Here is a 19,363-nt window from a genome sequence, read left to right as displayed (position 1 = left end):
ATAGGTGATTTTTGACATGATTATCTTTTGTATTGTGTATTTGTAATGTGCTTCAAAAAGCTTCCTTGAAAAGAAAAAATATTTTGAAAAAATAACAAAATTAATGAATTGTGCAAATAAAATGCAGATTTGAATTGATTTATTCTGATGAGATAAATTCTTTCTTGCATACAGTCTTGTCCATATGCATGGTGTTAATTAAGTGTATTTGAAATCATTTGACAGTATTGGCATTTTGTGTTGGATCAATACAGGTGATACCGGCAAGGAACCGGCTCACAGATGAAACGCATCACGGGGCGACTACTGCTTTCCTTTGCAGGAAGTCCTCTGGACTATGTCAGCGCAGGAAAGTAAAGTCTAAATGCATTAATTGGTGGGTTTAATGCTTAAACGTCTGCAATGAGAGACCTGATCACGGGGGGAGGGGGGCCTAACTTTTTGCCTTGAACTTTCTAAATATACATAACCTTTAGAAAAGCGATACAAATTGTGATTTTGCTCCATCCGATTGTAACACATCAATAAGTGTTCCTTAAGGAATAATTTAACACTATTTATAATTTGCAACTTGTCACAATAGTGAGCATGAAATCACAATACTCAAGAGACCGTTCTATCAAAAATATTTTCTTTTTATATTTCAATTTTTCAGAAAATATACTTTTTTATATTGTATAGATATTGTTCCACATATCCATTCATGTATGGCAACAAAAGATTAGTACTGCTATTAAGTTTTTCTCAGCATGTGCAGTACGTTTTGACACTTTTCAAATGTTATATGGGCAGTATTTACAAATCAACCATATATACATTAATTTACAACTTTATACATATTTGAAATTCATTCAGTGATGGCAATATATAAAAAAAAGCGTCAATAGCGTCGACGTTTCGGTCTCACATAGTCATTCCACGAGACCATCATCAGGACATGCGTTGCACCATGAATTGAGACTTATTATTGACACCAAATCTACGATCCTTCTGCCTCAACTGACGTTACTCTTTGCAGTCACGAAAGCCACAAAGTTGCCATCGTAGTGTTTGTGTAAAGAGATCTAATACACCTCGTCCGCCCTCTTTTGTTTTTCGGAACGTCGATTGTATGCAAAATGAAAATCGCTTTTCTCCACTGTAACATGCAAACATGAGAGTGTACAAAATTGATTTGGTCAATGTTTTCTGTCCTGAAGCTAAACTGTGAGCAATACGCCACAGCCTACATCTATCATCAGAGTATGTAAACTTCTTTAGCAAACAAAATTTCTTTGATTGTCTTGCAACAGGTAGACGGTACAAGCTCCTTTTTTCAGACTGCAAACGTCATTTCCACCTGTCAGATATGCGAAGTTGGTACATCTCGACTAAACCTGGGTTTTTTCTTAAGGTTTGTCAAGGAATGAGTGGCAATTCTTATAGGTAGCGAAAGCTACAAGTAGCAGTACAAAGAACAAGCAAACATACAAATGATAACAAATAAGTACACACCCCTGCAATGATAACGAGGGATTGTCTACCCGAACATTCTACTGAAGTTTACTTTTGTTTTCTCTGACACAGGGTAACTTTTCAATGCAGTATTGCCCCCACCACTACTATTAGCTATTATTATCATATTATCATGATTCTTCGTATTAATAAAAGTAACAAAAATAGTTATTTGTGTAAATTATTTAAAAAAATAATGACGGTAACAACATTATAATATTAGGTATAATACTTAGCAACTATATGTGAATAATAATAGTAACACCACTGCAGTTTACCGTTTGAGTGCTCCTCCTCACTAGCAACACAGCCTTTGTTGTAATCATTATCTGGCACCTTCCTGGGGCATCTTGTGTGGCACCCTAAGGCAGCAGCCTAGAGTAGCTTGGATGTAGTGCGCTGCTTAGCCACCTTTAAATGGGGTGGCATCATGTGACTCTTAAAAGCATCTGAGGAGGTCCCATCACTGCTGGAAGGAGCGGCGAAATGACATTTTAACCAGGGCGGCAAAAATCATCGCAACTGCCCTGGGGAAAGACATCTGGAAGACGCATTTCTTCCAGTGCGGGCTGCTTGCCAGGCAGGAGGGGAGAGTGCTTGCCCCGGGGGACGGAAGGGGTTATGTTGTGTAAGGAAGCAGTCATTTGTAGAATAGATCCGAAATGACAGCCGCCTCATGACGGGAGGCAGAGGTCGGTCACATGACAATCATGGGGCGCACATGCCTCGATAGTTATGGTCATGTAGTGTGTGCAGCGATTGCAGTGTAGGTTAAGATAGAAAAGGGTAGTTCACAGTGGAAGCAGTTACCTGTCTGGCAAGAGAAGATGCAAGGGTACTTTGATACCCAAGCAGTCACTTATTATACTCTCAGAAGCACTCCGTGCTGGACGATATTAAATTAAAGAACAGTATCTTGGTTTTGATGGGACCATTTTACCCATCTTGCAGATGAAAAGACCTGGTCATAGCGCCAACCATCCCGAGCACGGGAAGGAGCTGAAGATGACGGGGCGGGCACAGGAAGGAGCTGTGACGGGGCGGGCACGGGAAGGAGCTGTGACGCGGTGGGCACGGGAAGGAGCTGAGGATGACGGGGCGGGCACAGGAAGGAGCTGTGACGGGGCGGGCACGGGAAGGAGCTGAAGATGAAGGGGGCGGGCACGGGAAGGAGCTGAAGATGATGGGAGTGGGCACGGGAAGGAGCTGTGACAGGGCGGGCACGCGAAGGAGCTGTGAAGGGGCGGGCACGGGAAGGAGCTGAAGATGACACGGACGGGCACGGGAAGGAGCTGTGACGGGGCGGGACGGGAAGGATCTGAAGATGACGGGGCGGGCACGGGAAGGAGCTGAAGATGACGGGGGCGGGCACGGGATGGAGCTGAAGATGACGAAGCGGGCACGGGAAGTAGCTGAAGATGACGCGGGCGGGCACGGGAAGGAGCTGAAGATGGCGGGGGTGGGCACGGGAAGGAGCTGTGACGGGGCGGGCACGGGAAGGAGCTGAAGATGACGGGGGCGGGCACAGGAACGAGCTGAAGATGACGCGGGCAGGCACGGGAAGGAGCTGTGACGGGGGCGGGCACAGGAAGGAGCTGAAGATGACCCCGTACACTGTACTGAAACCCAGCCATACTGCAAATGAACAACTGACATCCTGACTTCTACTTGAGCCTCCGTACAGTGTACTGAAACCCAGCCTACTGTACTCGAACACCTACCGTCCTGTGCTTAATCCTCGAGATACTGTACTGAAGTCAAGCCATACACCTGTCAGTCTGTACATACGCCCCTGCCATCCTGTACTACTTAGGCCTCTTTATACTGTAGTGACCTGTGGCTCCGTCTTCAGGCTCGGTGGAGGGTCTGCAAGGCAGAAACACTGAAAACGGCACAAAATAAAAATGGCGGCCGCAAACATCCGAACATTTCGGATTCAGGGGTGTGTTTTTAGCGTTCTGAGTGACGGATGACGTCACATTCGAAAGAACGCAAAAAAACAAGCCCCCGAATCCGAAAGAGATGGGGCTTTATTGGAGTGACTCCCTTCTCCTCCAATGGCTGGCCTCCGTTTAGGAAGCCAGCCAATGGAGGAGAATGGAGGAGAGAGGCGGGTTCAAGCCCCCATACTCCAAAACATTGAATCTCCTCCCGGAGACTACGCAAGCGCAGCCTACGGTCCTCGACCTAAAAAGCACTCCACCTCACTCCAAAGTTTGAAGGAAGAGTATAGTCATATAAGTCTACATTCCTGAAACTTGGCTGGCCCAGAGAACAGCCTTGACATCCCGTGCCCCCGTTTTGCCTTCAAATGCACGGCCAATCTTAAAGATGCTCTTATTCACACATGCCCCAAAAAACAAACTACCACCAGCCAGAGTACCCTGTGGAGGCTTCCACCAGTGGTGGGTCACTATCCTTGTGGGGGCTGTGTCGTATGCCAACAGACAATACAATGCAAAGACATTAAACTTTCAGATACCTTCACCTGGCACATGAATAAACACACAAACTGTAACAGTTCCGGATGTATTTATTTACTTACCTGCCCCTGTGGAAAAAACTACATTGGCATGACCATGAGGCAAGTCAAACTAAGAATCATGGAACATAAGAGCAACATTCGTTGTTCAAAAACCCACACCAGACTCTATGAACATTATGTCAAACATGGCCACCAAGCTGACAATATCAAATGGCTGGTACTTGAGTCCCACCCCTCTATAACACAACAAGCCCTGTTCAGAATAGAACAGCGATGGATACATCGCCTTCAGTTAGACACCCTGGGTCTGAATGATTCTGTCCCGTGGACATTACTTGCTAGATGAACCACCCGGGTTTTCTATAATTACCATCCACTGGCTGCCATGTCCTAACCCTGTCTTGTGTTCCTTGTTGTGAACAATATCTGATTATCAAACCATTATGTGAACAACACACTGCTACGACAATGCAAGCCTAACCTTGATTAGAATCATTAGATTTTAGGATATGGCTTCATCCCCCATCCCCTTTTCCCTTCTCACCACTTCTGATCCTCATTTAGGGTCACTGGGGGTAACACACTTATACTCCCGATACAATGAAGTGCAATATTTTGATATACTCAAGAATGGACACCTTTGTATCCGCCTAGACCAACCCCCTTGCCAATATGGCTACCACACCTTACCAACCAATATCACTGGTAGCCTGTGACGATACGCTTATATCTTCGTAATCGTCTTTACCTTTTCGTCATCGTCCTTACCTTCTCTTACTCACTCTTAATGACGAGAGTAGGACTACTGGGGTTGCATCAATATCAACCTGATACCTTAATAAGGGCAGAATCCCCTTACATATTGGGGTGGGTACTCCTTCCTTTAGATACCACCCCCTGCTAAGATGGCCGCCGCCTTTACAACCATCAACAGTGGTAACCTCGCATTGCACGCGTCCACTGATCCCGCGCGTGCGCAGACAGGAGTGCGGGGGCCACGCCCACTGATGGGGTTCTCTACGCGGAAGTGCGGGACTCAGTATTTAATCCCGGTTGCCGTTGCAAACCGGTACCAGCTGTTCCGCGCCACCGACGGGGCGCCTTGCGTGGGGGTAGGTTTCACACCCAGGCTGCTCATGCTACAGGTAAGCGGTGCGATCGTCTTTGTGCATCCGAGACTGCCATTGTGTGGTTATGGCTACCTCTTCGAGTTTTGTTGGTAAAACCCTAACCTCCGGCCTCGAGGGCATTACTCAAGTTACCCTGTGCCCTCATTGATACCTATAACCTGCAATCTGATGGTCTGTCAATGGCTTGGCCCCACCTGATCACCACGGGTTGAACTGGGGGGGATTGTTTAGAGAACTAAGATTCCGAAGTGAGATGGTCCCATTGTCCTACATGGATAATGTTGACACGTTCTCACATGTGTGGAACATGGTTGCTCTTCTCACTCACCGTTTGCCCATCTATTGGTTTGATGGGGGGCCCCATGTACGCCATCTAAATGGGGACTTCTCTGAGGCATAACAACAACTGCAGTTGCCTGAGAGGTAGAGGCGGGAACAACAACGAGCCGTTCTTGGTCAATTATGCCAGAGGCTTGTTCATTTTTATACAGCCTCTCCACTGGCCTACTTTCAACCTAGGCCTCTTATGTGTTCCCTTCCTCTTGCCATAGTTTACACTCAGTACACTATCTGTGTGCCTGTATCTGTTTGTTTCTTACAGGTACCTTACCTTAAAGAGCAGCCCCACGGGAACAGACTGCGGGGCCCATTAGGGATACTCTTAGGGTAAGCACTAGCCCAATCATCCGTTACCTTGTGATAGCCTCTTCATTTATTCATTTGAAAAGATAAAAATGTTTTGACTCACTGTTACACTACAATGCCTTGGCTATGGACGAACTACTTTGAGTTGCCCACTATGTGTATTCTTGGATACATCCTTGTTTAATGTTATGTGTATGTGTGTTCTACGGAGTACTGTGGTGACCTATTACTGTTGAGATAATGCCACTGTCAATGCACCCGGCTTACTTCTACACATTTCTTTTAGGTCTCCCCGCTAGAGCAGGACCACTTGGTCTGCTCCCTGATTGACCCAGTGAGGTTGTATCTATCTCCTTTATTTTATTGTGTATTTTTCCCACTGTGTAGTACCTAGCACCGAGGTCCTGAAGAATTGCCAGTTAGGCAAGAAACATGTTGACCTATTTAGAGGGTTGAGTTAGCCCACTGTGCCCCTCACAGTTCCTATCTCCCCTCCCACCATTTTAACTAAGGGAGTCAGCCACGAGAATAAAGTCCCTTGTGGACTGACCCACCTTCTTTTAATCTCACTATTCCCTCACGACTACACCTTCACCAGACCCCTTACACGTACTCAACCATTGGCTGGAACAAAAGATCTCCAACAAAGAGCGCCTACGGCGCCCGTCAGACATTGCAGCGCCAGTTTGACGAGGAGCAGGAGACCAATGATGAAGCATGACACCTAGGTTTCTGGGTGTGTGAGGTCTTCTAGTTCCAACAAGGGAACACCCCGTTCCCTGCTTCTGCTCTACTCCCATATTTACACACACATGCCTCTTTAGGGGGAACTTTGTATTCTTTTGCTAATTAACAGCCTAACAGACCCGGATGCTAAGTCTTTCTTAACATCACATGACAGTATGTGCATTCAGGAATCATAGCGAGAAGCAGAAACCCCATTAGGAGGCTACCACGAATTCTTCAATCCTGCCTTGAGATGATTCGCCAAGGGCCACGCAGTGGGCAATCTATCCATTTTTCTATAATCATGGTGGCACTACATGGCCTCAGCCCATGCTACTGGTCATCACAACCTTTCATGTGTAGAACTCAAGAACTGGAATCAGAGTGCCTCAACGGGTAGATTAAGCCTTCTAAATGTGTATATAAACCCAGCAGCCCCCAAGAAGAAGCAACATGTCAAGGAATTAGAGTTCCTGATTGCAGATATCAGGGCAACTCGTCCCAAAGACCTTCTCATCCTCCAAAGACCATCTAATCCTGACTGGAGATTTTAATCTAAATTAGCTTCATAACCCATTTTGAAATCCCTCCAGCGAAATAGCGCACTCCTGGTGGCTGATCCCAGCCCAGGTCATAAACCCACAAAGAAGCGATGTTAAAGGACAGAGTCTGACAGCAGCTCTAGAGGGTACGTCACCACAGGCTGTGAACAGACGTTATCCCGGTGACCAACCATTGGGATACACACACTACTCCACTAAAAGATCTGTGGTGCTAGCTGCTCAATTCCACTGATCAAGGCAGTCAAGTCCTTCTCCATTATTCTAGGCAGTGAAAGAGGTGATAGGCCTCAGAGCGTGACCATAGTCCATTGGCATAAGGCTCATAACGTCCTAAAGATAGCTGGGTCTAGTGGCACGCACCAAAACTGGAATCGAATCAAGTGGTCTTCAGATGTCCAGCAAAATACTCGACATAGAAATCTACTATATTTAACCAGACTCCCGCTCTGGCAAACAACTTTATGAATCTGAAACATTTGTGCAACAGATCCTCTCTGCCCTTGTCAGCACTCGACCCTGGCACCCAGGATCTAGTCTCTTAGGTCCCACTTTACCACGCCCTTGGTTTACAAAAAGATCTTAAAATCTTTGTTTGAATAAAAAGTTTAAGGAGCTAACACCGTTCCCCCGGACGAAATCCACACTCTTCGAAGGTATTATAAAAAAAATTCTTTGGCATGCTAAAAAGAGATATGAGGAAGCACTTCAGTTAGAACTTTTTATGGCCTGCCGAACCCAAAATTCCAAGGAGTTCTGGATTATTATAAGCTATTTAAACAGAGAAACTGAATTGGTCAAACTAAATGGAAACAACATCACAGCTGAAAGTTTGACCTTGTACAGCAGCACCCTTTACAAAACTAAACGAAACAGCCTCAACTTGCCAATGATAGACATTTAACTCATTCAAAGTCATTAAAATCCACAGCTGCTTCACCAACATTTGCCTTCCACACCCTCCTCAAATGAACAAAACAGCCTACTTTGAAGCCGCCCCTGGAGATAGTAAAAGCTGAACTCATTACCACACTAGGATATGTTCGGGAAGCTTTCCTGGGTAAATTGGGCATCTCTTTAAACACAGCGTAGAGTTCTGTGTCTAATTCACTATTTAAGCTCCCTCACCACCCGCCCCAGTTTAGATTAGGCTGGCGTTCATGCTGCGTGAATGATCAATCTTTAGCACAGAAAGCCAGCCTCCTCAAATATCTGCACTCAGTATGTGTGGCAAATGTAGGAATTCGGAAGAATCTAATTTGGCAAGAAGTATTTTCAGTGAACAGCATAGCATCTCAAAACCCCGGAAAGCTTGCCCTTCCTGATTTCTGAACCATTAGGTCAAAAACACAGCAACCTACTGGAACTAAACTCTTCCTCGCCAGCATTTTAAACTTTCTGTAAACAAAGCGCTCAATAAAGAACCCATTGAACAGGACTGCCGGTCTTTTAAGAGCAGAAAGCATGCAGACCTTGTATCAGGGAGTTATGATAAAAGAGGTGTCCAAAAATACATCACAGATATGTTCTCTCTGTATTATAAAGCTAAGTCCTTCACCGTTCGAATGGGCAACTTCTCCTTGTTAGACCTTCTACCGCATGATCTATTCGCATTTCCAGCAATAAGTGCTGCCTTTGTGGACAGACCCAAGAGTCTTTATCTCATCTGCTTTGTATTTGCCCTGCACTAATCGATAACAGTAGAACATCCCTCCATCATCTACTGGTTAAACAGGGGATTCGAAAAATACAGGCAGCTGTGCTCTTTTTTCTGAATGACACACACCCTCAAGCAATCGCTGGAGTGATGACATTTCAGGACAAAGCAGATAAAATGTTAAGAATTTTAGAACCTCCTGCAACCATTTCAAGATGTAGGTTGATGCGCCAGAAACGTGCTGTGGAACAAACCCGACCTATAAGCACGACTGTGCAATACTGCTACTTTTGTTAGTGAACGATATTGAGAGCAGGCTGCTAGGCGAGCTCAGCCAACAGATCAGGGTCACAAAATGCTCCTGTCCATCACTTCGCGTTGATTCTGTGCTGAATCTCACCTATCCACCTCTTTGACTGCCCTTTAGCCGGGCAGCTGACTTGAGATATGCCAGTTGTATTCTGGACTGCTGCAACATCAATGACACTTCTCTTTTAGCCTTCAGCACACACCACGTTTCTGACTCTAGCTGTTAAAGCCTAACCCCGGGTTTTTAATCTCTCCAGTTTTTATTCTTGTGTTAATTGTAAGAATTGGTTTTACCTTTAACCAGTGGCAGACTAGGATCATGCTCATTTGTTTACTATTAATAATTACTGGCCCAGGTCACTTACAGCATGTGTCACTTTATAAACTGGCCCAGTTGTGCCACCTGGAGAAAAACAGGAACACATTCGAACGCACTATGAGGTGTGGCAAGTGTAGTGCCCTAGAATCAGTTAGCATTCTAGTGCTAACTCTGTATCTACACTTAACACCCACCCACCACTGATGTCACTGGTCAGGTGACACAGCCTAAATAAAAGAGTCCGAGCCCACGTGCTCTGGGCCAGTTGCACCATACCTCCAGTGTGTCCGTGTCGCAGTCTTTATTAGCATGAGGGCCTAGGGCCCACAAGACTCTACAATGGCGACGAGGAGGTAACACTGTGCCCACGCGTGCCAGCCAAGAAAAACATCGAGGAAAAAGGGGAAGGAAGCTGCCAGCAGCGAAGGCACACCCCCCTAACGAAAGAGCCGGCCGCCGAGAGGCCCAAGGGGCGTGCGACGAGCCCCGAGCCTGGGGGAGAAGGAGGAGGTGACCGGGAGCCCACCCGCACCTCTCCAGCCTGCTGAATGCCGCCCTGCCGTTGCGGTGCCCCAGGAGAAACAGCGGACCGACCGGAGCCCACCCGCGTCGGCCGCAACTGTGCCCACCTGTGCAGGAGCCATCGCGGTGCCCACCCGCATGATAACAGGCCCGTCGGCCGAAGGTGAGCCCAAGCGCGCCAGAGATTGTCCCCTTAATGAAGCAGGACCAGCGGAGCCCACCCGCCGCCTGCCTGCAGCGTCTCCGTCCCGCAGCGTATGTGAAGTGCAGCGGGGTGAATGAACTCTGGTAGGAAGCGCCCGCAGCGTGTGGAAAGCTGCTGCGGGAGGGTAGGACACAAGCGACAGCAGCGGAGGCCTTAAGCAGGGATGCGCAATTCGAAATAAATGCCCCCCCCCCCCCCACTGCGCCGTAGAGAATCCAAGTCCGGTTTGCCCTAAAACAAGGTAAATTGAATGTACATTGGAGCAGAGAGCACGTCAGCCGTGTGGCCCCCGAACGGCCAAAATAACTGAGAGACCCAGGGCCGGTCAGTGCGGCGCCAACCCCCCTCCCCGCGCAGCCCGTGGAGATAAAGGGACCTGATGCGAGGAACGGAGCAGAATGCACCGTGATAGCCCCGGCAGCCCTCAAGGTACTGGGTAGGTGGGCTGCCGTTGGACATTATAGAAGCAGTAAGGCCCACAGTGTCTGCACAGCTGCTGAGGCCGGTCGGAGTTGCCAACAAACAAAGCAAGCAGGGCCGGCCCTAGGCATGTGCAAAGTGTGCACCTGCACAGGGCCGCCAAACCCCAGGGGCTGCCACGACGAGGATCGGAATGGGGTCCTGGGGGGGGGGGGGCGACCGAAGGGAGGCCTGCCCCGCCCGGGGGAATTTGGGGCCGGGGAAAGGGGTTGAGGGGGGTAGAGATGGTGCCGCCCGGGGACGGGTTTAGGTTTTGGTAGCTTTTGGGCTGGGGGGCGGGGCTTGGTTGGACTTCTTTGGGCTGGGCTGTGGTATCCGCCCGGCCACGCGGCAGAGACACCATTTTAAGTGAGGTGTCTCGGCCGGCGGTTGGACAATTTTTTCCCTCCCTCCCTCCCTGGGTCATGATTCGGGGGGGCCCAAGGGCAGGCATCGCGCCTTACGGGGGAGCTCCCTTTGCGGGGGAGTTTGGGGGCGACGGGGATTTTGGGCAGTGTTTTGTTGGAGGCTGGTGCAAACAGGGGGTTTTTGGATTGGGTGGGGGGGTTTTCGCATGTCGCTGGAGCAGGTGTGGGGTGCATTCTGTATGTAGGCGCGGTTCTTCCTAATATATGGGGGAAGAGCAGGAGAACTGTTTGGATTATCGGGGGTAGGTCAAGCACAATAATAAAAGTGACATTTTTCACAGTTGAAGTCCTAGAGTGAAAAACCTTACAAAATATCTGCAAATGCACTTGTGAATACGGCAAACAAAATTAACGTTTCAATGGGCCGCGGGCATTTCAAGTCGCGCGTGGGTGAGAGGTACGTTCTTTGCAGTGGGCTTTTTCCTGGCGGACAGGCTCTGGGGGTGACGCACTGTGTGGAGGACTTCTTTCTGGGCGCCAGAGAGGAAGCACGGTCCCATGTCGGTGTGGTCATTCTCCGTAGTGAGCTCGACTCCATGGTCAGGGAGCACGCCCGCCGGAGGACAGGGGGGTCGCAACGCACAGTGGGGTCTGACGCGGAACGGTGCCGCTGCCATGTCGGGGGCTGCGGGGTATGGTAGGTGACGGGGGGGAGTTGGGTTCAATGCGGCAGGGGTTTCTTCCTGGCGGACGGGCGCAGGTGTGGGACACGCATCCGGAGGGCTTCTCTCTGGTGGGACGGCCGGCTTCGGCGGACTGCCTGCAGGCGCTGGGCGGCTTCTCAGGCCTGGTGTTGACAGGGGGGGCCCTGGGCGCCAGCGAGGGGGCACAGCCCCGTTTTAGTGCGGCATACCTCGTAGGGAGCTCGATTCCGCGGCCAGGAAGCACGCCCCGGGGGTGACGTCGACTGAGGGCATGGCCCTATACAGTTAGTGACGGAGGGCATGGCCCTATGCATGGGTGACGGAGGGCATGGCCCTATGCATTGGCGACGGAGGGCATGGCCCTACGCATTGGTGACGGAGGGCACGGCCCTGTGCATTGGTAATGGAGGGCATGGCCTGATGCGTTGGTGACGAGGGCAGGGCCCTCTGCTTTGTGCGGGGGCATGGCCCTGTACATTGGGGACGGAGGGCATGGCCCTAGGCGTTGGTGACGGAGGACATGGTTCTATGCATCGGTGACGGAGGGCATGACTTTCTGCATTGGCGACGGAGGGCATGGCCCTATGCATGGGTAACGGATGGCATGGCCCTAGGCATTGGTGACGGAGGGCATGGCCCTATACATTGGGTACAGAGGGCATGGCCCTATACGTCGGTGACGGAGGGCATGGCCCTATACGTTGGTGACGGAGGGCATGGCCCTATACGTTGGTGATGGAGGGCATGGCCCTATACGTTGGTGACGGAGGGCATGGCCCTATATATTGGTGACGGAGGGCATGGCCCTATACATTGGTGACGGAGGGCATGGCCCTATACGTGGTGGCGGAGGGCATGGCCCTATACGTGGTGACGGAGAGCATGACACTATACATTGGGACGGAGGGCATGGCCCTGTGGTTAAGGGGGGCGACCTGCCGGCGGTTCGAAGGCATGGACCGGACAGCACGGAGCTTGAGGGGGGTCCGCGGCATGCCACATAGTTAGGGGGTGGTCCTGCCGAATGGGTCATGCGGCACGTCCCGGGTTAAGGGAGGGGGAGTCCTAGGGGGGGGTCGAGGACCGTTAGCACGTCCCTCGGGGGGTAGGTCAAGCACAATAAAGTATTTAGCCAGGTGGAGAGGCAAATTGACGTTATGCTAATTGTTACTGTTTGTGGATTGTGGGAATCAGTTAGGGGAGGGGGTGAGGCAGGAAATTACATATTCATGAGGTTTAGATTGTGCGGCGCAGGCCAAGGATGTTATTGTGTAGAATGCAGCTGCTTCCAATAAAGCGGCCTTTATCACACTTACATTGAGTCTCGGGTCGGTGCTTTCTTCCCCCCCCCTTTCACCAATGGGCCCCAATGGGGTCCTGGGAGGGGGGGCGACCGAAGGGAGGCCTGCCCCGCCCGGGGGAATTTGGGGCCAGGGAAAAGGGGGGAGGGGGGTAGAGATGGCGCCGCCCAGGGACGGGTTTAGGTTTTGGTAGCTTTTGGGCTGGGGGACGGGCTTGGTTGGGCTTCTTTGGGCTGGGCTGTGGTATCCGCCCGGCCACGCGGCAGAGACACCATTTTAAGTGAGGTGTCTCGGCCGCCGGGCCGGGGGTGGCGGTTGGACAATTTTTTCCCTCCCTCCCTCCCTGGGTCATGATTCGGGGGGGGGGGGCCAAGGGCAGGCATCGCGCCTTACGGGGGAGCTCCCTTTGCGGGGGAGTTTGGGGGCGACGGGGATTTTGGGCAGTGTTTTGTTGGAGGCTGGTGCAAACAGGGGGTTTTTGGATTGGGTGGGGGGTTTTCGCATGTCGCTGGAGCAGGTGTGGGGTGCATTCTGTATGTAGGGGCGGTTCTTCCTAATATATGGGGGAAGAGCAGGAGAACTGTTTGGATTATCGGGGGTAGGTCAAGCACAATAATAAAAGTGACATTTTTCACAGTTGAAGTCCTAGAGTGAAAAACCTTACAAAATATCTGCAAATGCACTTGTGAATACGGCAAACAAAATTAACGTTTCAATGGGCCGCGGGCATTTCAAGTCGCGCGTGGGTGAGAGGTACGTTCTTTGCAGTGGGCTTTTTCCTGGCGGACAGGCTCTGGGGGTGACGCACTGTGTGGAGGACTTCTTTCTGGACGCCAGAGAGGAAGCACGGTCCCATGTCGGTGTGGTCATTCTCCGTAGTGAGCTCGACTCCATGGTCAGGGAGCACGCCCGCCGGAGGACAGGGGGGTCGCAACGCACAGTGGGGTCTGACGCGGAACGGTGCCGCTGCCATGTCGGGGGCTGCGGGGTATGGTAGGTGACGGGGGGAGTTGGGTTCAATGCGGCAGGGGTTTCTTCCTGGCGGACGGGCGCAGGTGTGGGACACGCATCCGGAGGGCTTCTCTCAGGTGGGACGGCCGGCTTCGGCGGACTGCCTGCAGGCGCTGGGCGGCTTCTCAGGCCTGGTGTTGACAGGGGGGGCCCTGGGCGCCAGCGAGGGGGCACGGCCCCGTTTTAGTGCGGCATACCTCGTAGGGAGCTCGATTCCGCGGCCAGGAAGCACGCCCCGGGGGTGACGTCGACTGAGGGCATGGCCCTATACAGTTAGTGACGGAGGGCATGGCCCTATGCATGGGTGACGGAGGGCATGGCCCTATGCATTGGCGACGGAGGGCATGGCCCTACGCATTGGTGACGGAGGGCACGGCCCTGTGCATTGGTAATGGAGGGCATGGCCTGATGCGTTGGTGACGAGGGCAGGGCCCTCTGCTTTGTGCGGGGGCATGGCCCTGTACATTGGGGACGGAGGGCATGGCCCTAGGCGTTGGTGACGGAGGACATGGCTCTATGCATCGGTGACGGAGGGCATGACTTTCTGCATTGGCGACGGAGGGCATGGCCCTATGCATGGGTAACGGATGGCATGGCCCTAGGCATTGGTGACGGAGGGCATGGCCCTATACATTGGGTACAGAGGGCATGGCCCTATACGTCGGTGACGGAGGGCATGGCCCTATACGTTGGTGACGGAGGGCATGGCCCTATACGTTGGTGATGGAGGGCATGGCCCTATACGTTGGTGACGGAGGGCATGGCCCTATATATTGGTGACGGAGGGCATGGCCCTATACATTGGTGACGGAGGGCATGGCCCTATACGTGGTGGCGGAGGGCATGGCCCTATACGTGGTGACGGAGAGCATGACACTATACATTGGGACGGAGGGCATGGCCCTGTGGTTAAGGGGGACGACCTGCCGGCGGTTCGAAGGCATGGACCGGACAGCACGGGGCTTGAGGGGGGTCCGCGGCATGCCACATAGTTAGGGGGTGGTCCTGCCGAATGGGTCATGCGGCACGTCCCGGGTTAAGGGAGGGGGAGTCCTAGGGGGGGGTCGAGGACCGTTAGCACGTCCCTCGGGGGGTAGGTCAAGCACAATAAAGTATTTAGCCAGGTGGAGAGGCAAATTGACGTTATGCTAATTGTTACTGTTTGTGGATTGTGGGAATCAGTTAGGGGAGGGGGTGAGGCAGGAAATTACATATTCATGAGGTTTAGATTGTGCGGCGCAGGCCAAGGATGTTATTGTGTAGAATGCAGCTGCTTCCAATAAAGCGGCCTTTATCACACTTACATTGAGTCTCGGGTCGGTGCTTTCTTCCCCCCCCCTTTCACCAATGGGCCCCAATGGGGTCCTGGGAGGGGGGGCGACCGAAGGGAGGCCTGCCCCGCCCGGGGGAATTTGGGGCCAGGGAAAGGGGGGGAGGGGGGTAGAGATGGCGCCGCCCAGGGACGGGTTTAGGTTTTGGTAGCTTTTGGGCTGGGGGACGGGCTTGGTTGGGCTTCTTTGGGCTGGGCTGTGGTATCCGCCCGGCCACGCGGCAGAGACACCATTTTAAGTGAGGTGTCTCGGCCGCCGGGCCGGGGGTGGCGGTTGGACAATTTTTTCCCTCCCTCCCTCCCTGGGTCATGATTCGGGGGGGGGGGGGCCAAGGGCAGGCATCGCGCCTTACGGGGGAGCTCCCTTTGCGGGGGAGTTTGGGGGCGACGGGGATTTTGGGCAGTGTTTTGTTGGAGGCTGGTGCAAACAGGGTGTTTTTGGATTGGGTGGGGGGGTTTTCGCATGTCGCTGGAGCAGGTGTGGGGTGCATTCTGTATGTAGGGGTGGTTCTTCCTAATATATGGGGGAAGAGCAGGAGAACTGTTTGGATTATCGGGGGTAGGTCAAGCACAATAAAGTATTTAGCCAGGTGGAGAGGCAAATTGACGTTATGCTAATTGTTACTGTTTGTGGATTGTGGGAATCAGTTAGGGGAGGGGGTGGGGGTGAGGTAGGAAATTACATATTCATGAGGTTTAGATTGTGCGGCGCAGGCCAAGGATGTTATTGTGTAGAATGCACCTGCTTCCAATAAAGCGGCCTTTATCACACTTACATTGAGTCTCGGGTCGGTGCTTTCTCCCCCCCCCTTTCGCCAATGGGCCCCAATTGATCGTTGATAATTTGTTCGGGCACTGGCGGCCCCCTGGCAGGATTTAGCGGCATCCGGCTGCGGGAGGCTCGCCGTGATTGGCTGCCCAAAGCAGGAAGTGCAAAAATCAGGAAGCGGTCGGGATGCCACCCCGCGCTCCTGCAGAGAGAAGAATGAAACACTGTCCCCCTGTGAGGCTCCCCCGAGGAGGGAGCCCCGCCGCCCAGGAGAGCAGAGCCCGGCCGCGAGAACCGCGAGGCCCCGCCGCCCAAGAGAGAGAGGAGCCTCCGCCTGAGAACCCCTGGTGAGTGTACAGGGCAGGGGGAGCAGGGAGCTCCGGTCGCATTGCATTGGTGTCGGTGATTCATTGTATGCGTTCGTGTTGTATACATGCATTACACGATCAGATTTCACTGTATTGCTTTTGATTGCCCTTGTTGCACACTTTTCTTTGTGTGTAAAACTATGACTCAACAGGTAAAGAAAGAGGAAAATGAAAGCGAGGGCTCCGACTACAAGATGAAATACGGGATAGAATGTGTGTATTTATCAAAACATAGAACTTTGTAACACGTCTTTCTTCTACTCTAAAGGTTAGATAATTAAGGAATAAAAGCATAAAAGGCAAACAAACCTCTGTCTGGCAGTGGAGGCGGCACTGGTTGCTCACATAAGGCACAGGCAGCTCACAGCGGTGGTAATTAAACTGCTATATATACACAGAGATATGTTTCGTGCACAACCTATTAATCTCTACTTCTTGTCATTAATTGGCACTAATTGGGGCGAATGAACTTGCACATTTAGGTGTAATTAGTCAAATACTTGCCCAGTTTAAGTATATGACTCATTAGTGTCAAGAGCCACGCCCATTATAAATCCCTCCTTTACAGCCAACAGATGAAACATTTCTCCGCCCTCTCTAAATTGGCTTTACTTTCTCTGAGTTCTTTGATGAAATTAGAAAGATTTATATATATTGAAGTCACAGATCAGGGGCAGATCAGGGGCAGAATCCCTGGCTGTGGCCCCCTGCCCCTTTTGTAATTTGTTCACTTGTAATTTTCTCCTCATGTTTCATTACTGTTCCTACCATCATTTTCGCTTTTTTTTCCAAACAGGAAGGTTTTTTTTTTTCAAGGGCCAACAACAATTAAAAGAATGATTTGAGCGGAAAGCTAGGGCTTATGGCAAGTGTAACAATGTGTGTGAATTATATTATGAGTGCACAAACCATAGATTGCTTAAAAACAACAAGAAAATGGCTCCTTGTTAGAACACCGCTGCTGGCATAGTTTCTTCGCCAAAACACATAACATTTCAGAGCCAACTGGATTAGGTCTTTTTTTTGGGGGGGGGGGGGCAGAGCAGATTTTTTGTAAGGGCGAAAGGCTTCCTATCTTGGATCTCACACTGGACGTGCTCCTTGTTGTTTTTGAAGCCCGCTGGGGTATTGGTACAGTGCCCTCTCACCAGTCTAAGGGAGACAGGCAGCTGCTACCTGGTGGCAGCTATGACAGGGGGGCTTATTTACAAGCCCCTTGCGCGACCAGTGCTTCACTTTTAATATGGGAAAAAGTGGCGCACCGTCCGGACCCCCTCTTCCGGGGCCCCCACCTACGCTCCCTGCACAGGGCCACCATGAGCCTAGAGCCGGCCCTGTTCATCTTGTAGTCGGAGCCCTCGCTTTCATTTTCCTCTTTCTTTACCTGTTGAGTCACAGTTTTACACACAAAGAAAAGTGTGCAACAAGTTCAAAACATGGATCAACTGGGTCACCTTCCTAAGAGGAGCAGATAACATTACAGGCAACTTCTCGAAAGAACACACTCCCAAAGAGCTCATGTGGGAACCACTCGACGAACATTTAAAGAAGCCACACTGACCCCCCCCCTTTTCTTTTTCTCTCTTTTCTCTTCCCTTCTGCAACAGGCCAAGAAAAAGAGATAACACAAATGCACTGTGTACAACTGCCAATGTATATGCCACTTTTATTTTTCAATAAAATCTCTAAATCAAAAAAAAAAAAAAAAGTGTGCAACAAGGGCAATCAAAAGCAATACAGTGAAATCTGATAGTGTAATGCATGTATACAACACGAACGCATACAATGAATCACCGACACCAATGCAATGCGACCAGAGCTCCCTGCTCCCCCTGCCGTGTACACTCACCGGGGGCTCTCAGGCGGAGGCTCCTCTCTCTCTTGGGCGGCGGGGCCTCGCGGGGCCTCGCGGCCGGGCTCTGCTCTCCTGGGCGGCGGGGCTCCCTCCTCGGGGGAGCCTCACAGGGGGACAGTGTTTCATTCTTCTCTCTGCAGGAGCGCGGGGTGGCATCCCGACCGCTTCCTGATTTCTGCACTTCCTGCTTTGGGCAGCCAATCACGGCGAGCCTCCCGCAGCCGGGGGTCGCCAAATCCTGCCAGGGGGCCGCCAGTGCCCGAACGAATTATCAACGATCGATTCCGATCCTCGTCGTGGCGGCCCCTGGGGTTTTGCGGCCCTGTGCAGGTGCACACTTTGCACATGCCTAGGGCCGGCCCTGGTGTGTGAATCTTTCTGTAAATGTAAATGATCATGCTGTGATTTGCAAGGTGTGGGAAGTGCCACCAGCAGTAACGCTCGGGCCCGTGCAGCCTTCCTGTCCATAGACTGCAGTTCCTGGTGGTTCAGGAGCCCCTGTTTTGTGTGCTTCCTACGTACACAAAACACAACAAATTTTGTTTACCAAACCGGGAAGCAATAATTCCAGCAACCATTCACAATTGCAACAACACACTTTATTTTGCGATGGGGTTGCAGCCTTTGTAGTGGGGGTTGTTAAAATGCCGACAGTGAACATTAACACAATGCTGCCAAGTAGCGCAATGTCATATGTGACATCCTCAACGAGGCACAGGTTTTGGACAATTAATAGCAAGTTGCTTGGATGCTCAGGTACTAGAACACCCAGAATGCAATATGCTGTCATGTGTCCTCTGAAAAACAATTGGATGTCGGTGACATGCATGGGACGGATGCCACTTGTCAACCATATCAAATTAAAATCGGCAATCAAAGCCAACTAGTGGTGTGAGGCCATGGCCAAACTGGCTGTTGGAGCAAACAGGGTGTGGCTGAAGAGCTTACTGCCTGCACTCTCACAGATCAGTCGGAGGGCCGTTTTTTGTGGGCTTGTTTTATTGTCTGCTAAGCCCGTTTTTTTATTCTCGGTTTTACTAACAGCAATTAGACATAAAAACCAATGCTGCTTTGACTGGTGCATGTCGACAGTCACCTGAACCAATTCACAGCCTCAGAGGCCCTAGCAATTATGCCACCGGCTCG

Source organism: Lissotriton vulgaris, chromosome 2_1 (genome assembly GCF_964263255.1).
Source record: "Lissotriton vulgaris chromosome 2_1, aLisVul1.2, whole genome shotgun sequence".
Taxonomy (NCBI): Eukaryota; Metazoa; Chordata; class Amphibia; order Caudata; family Salamandridae; genus Lissotriton; species Lissotriton vulgaris.
This window is presented reverse-complemented; position numbering follows the sequence as displayed.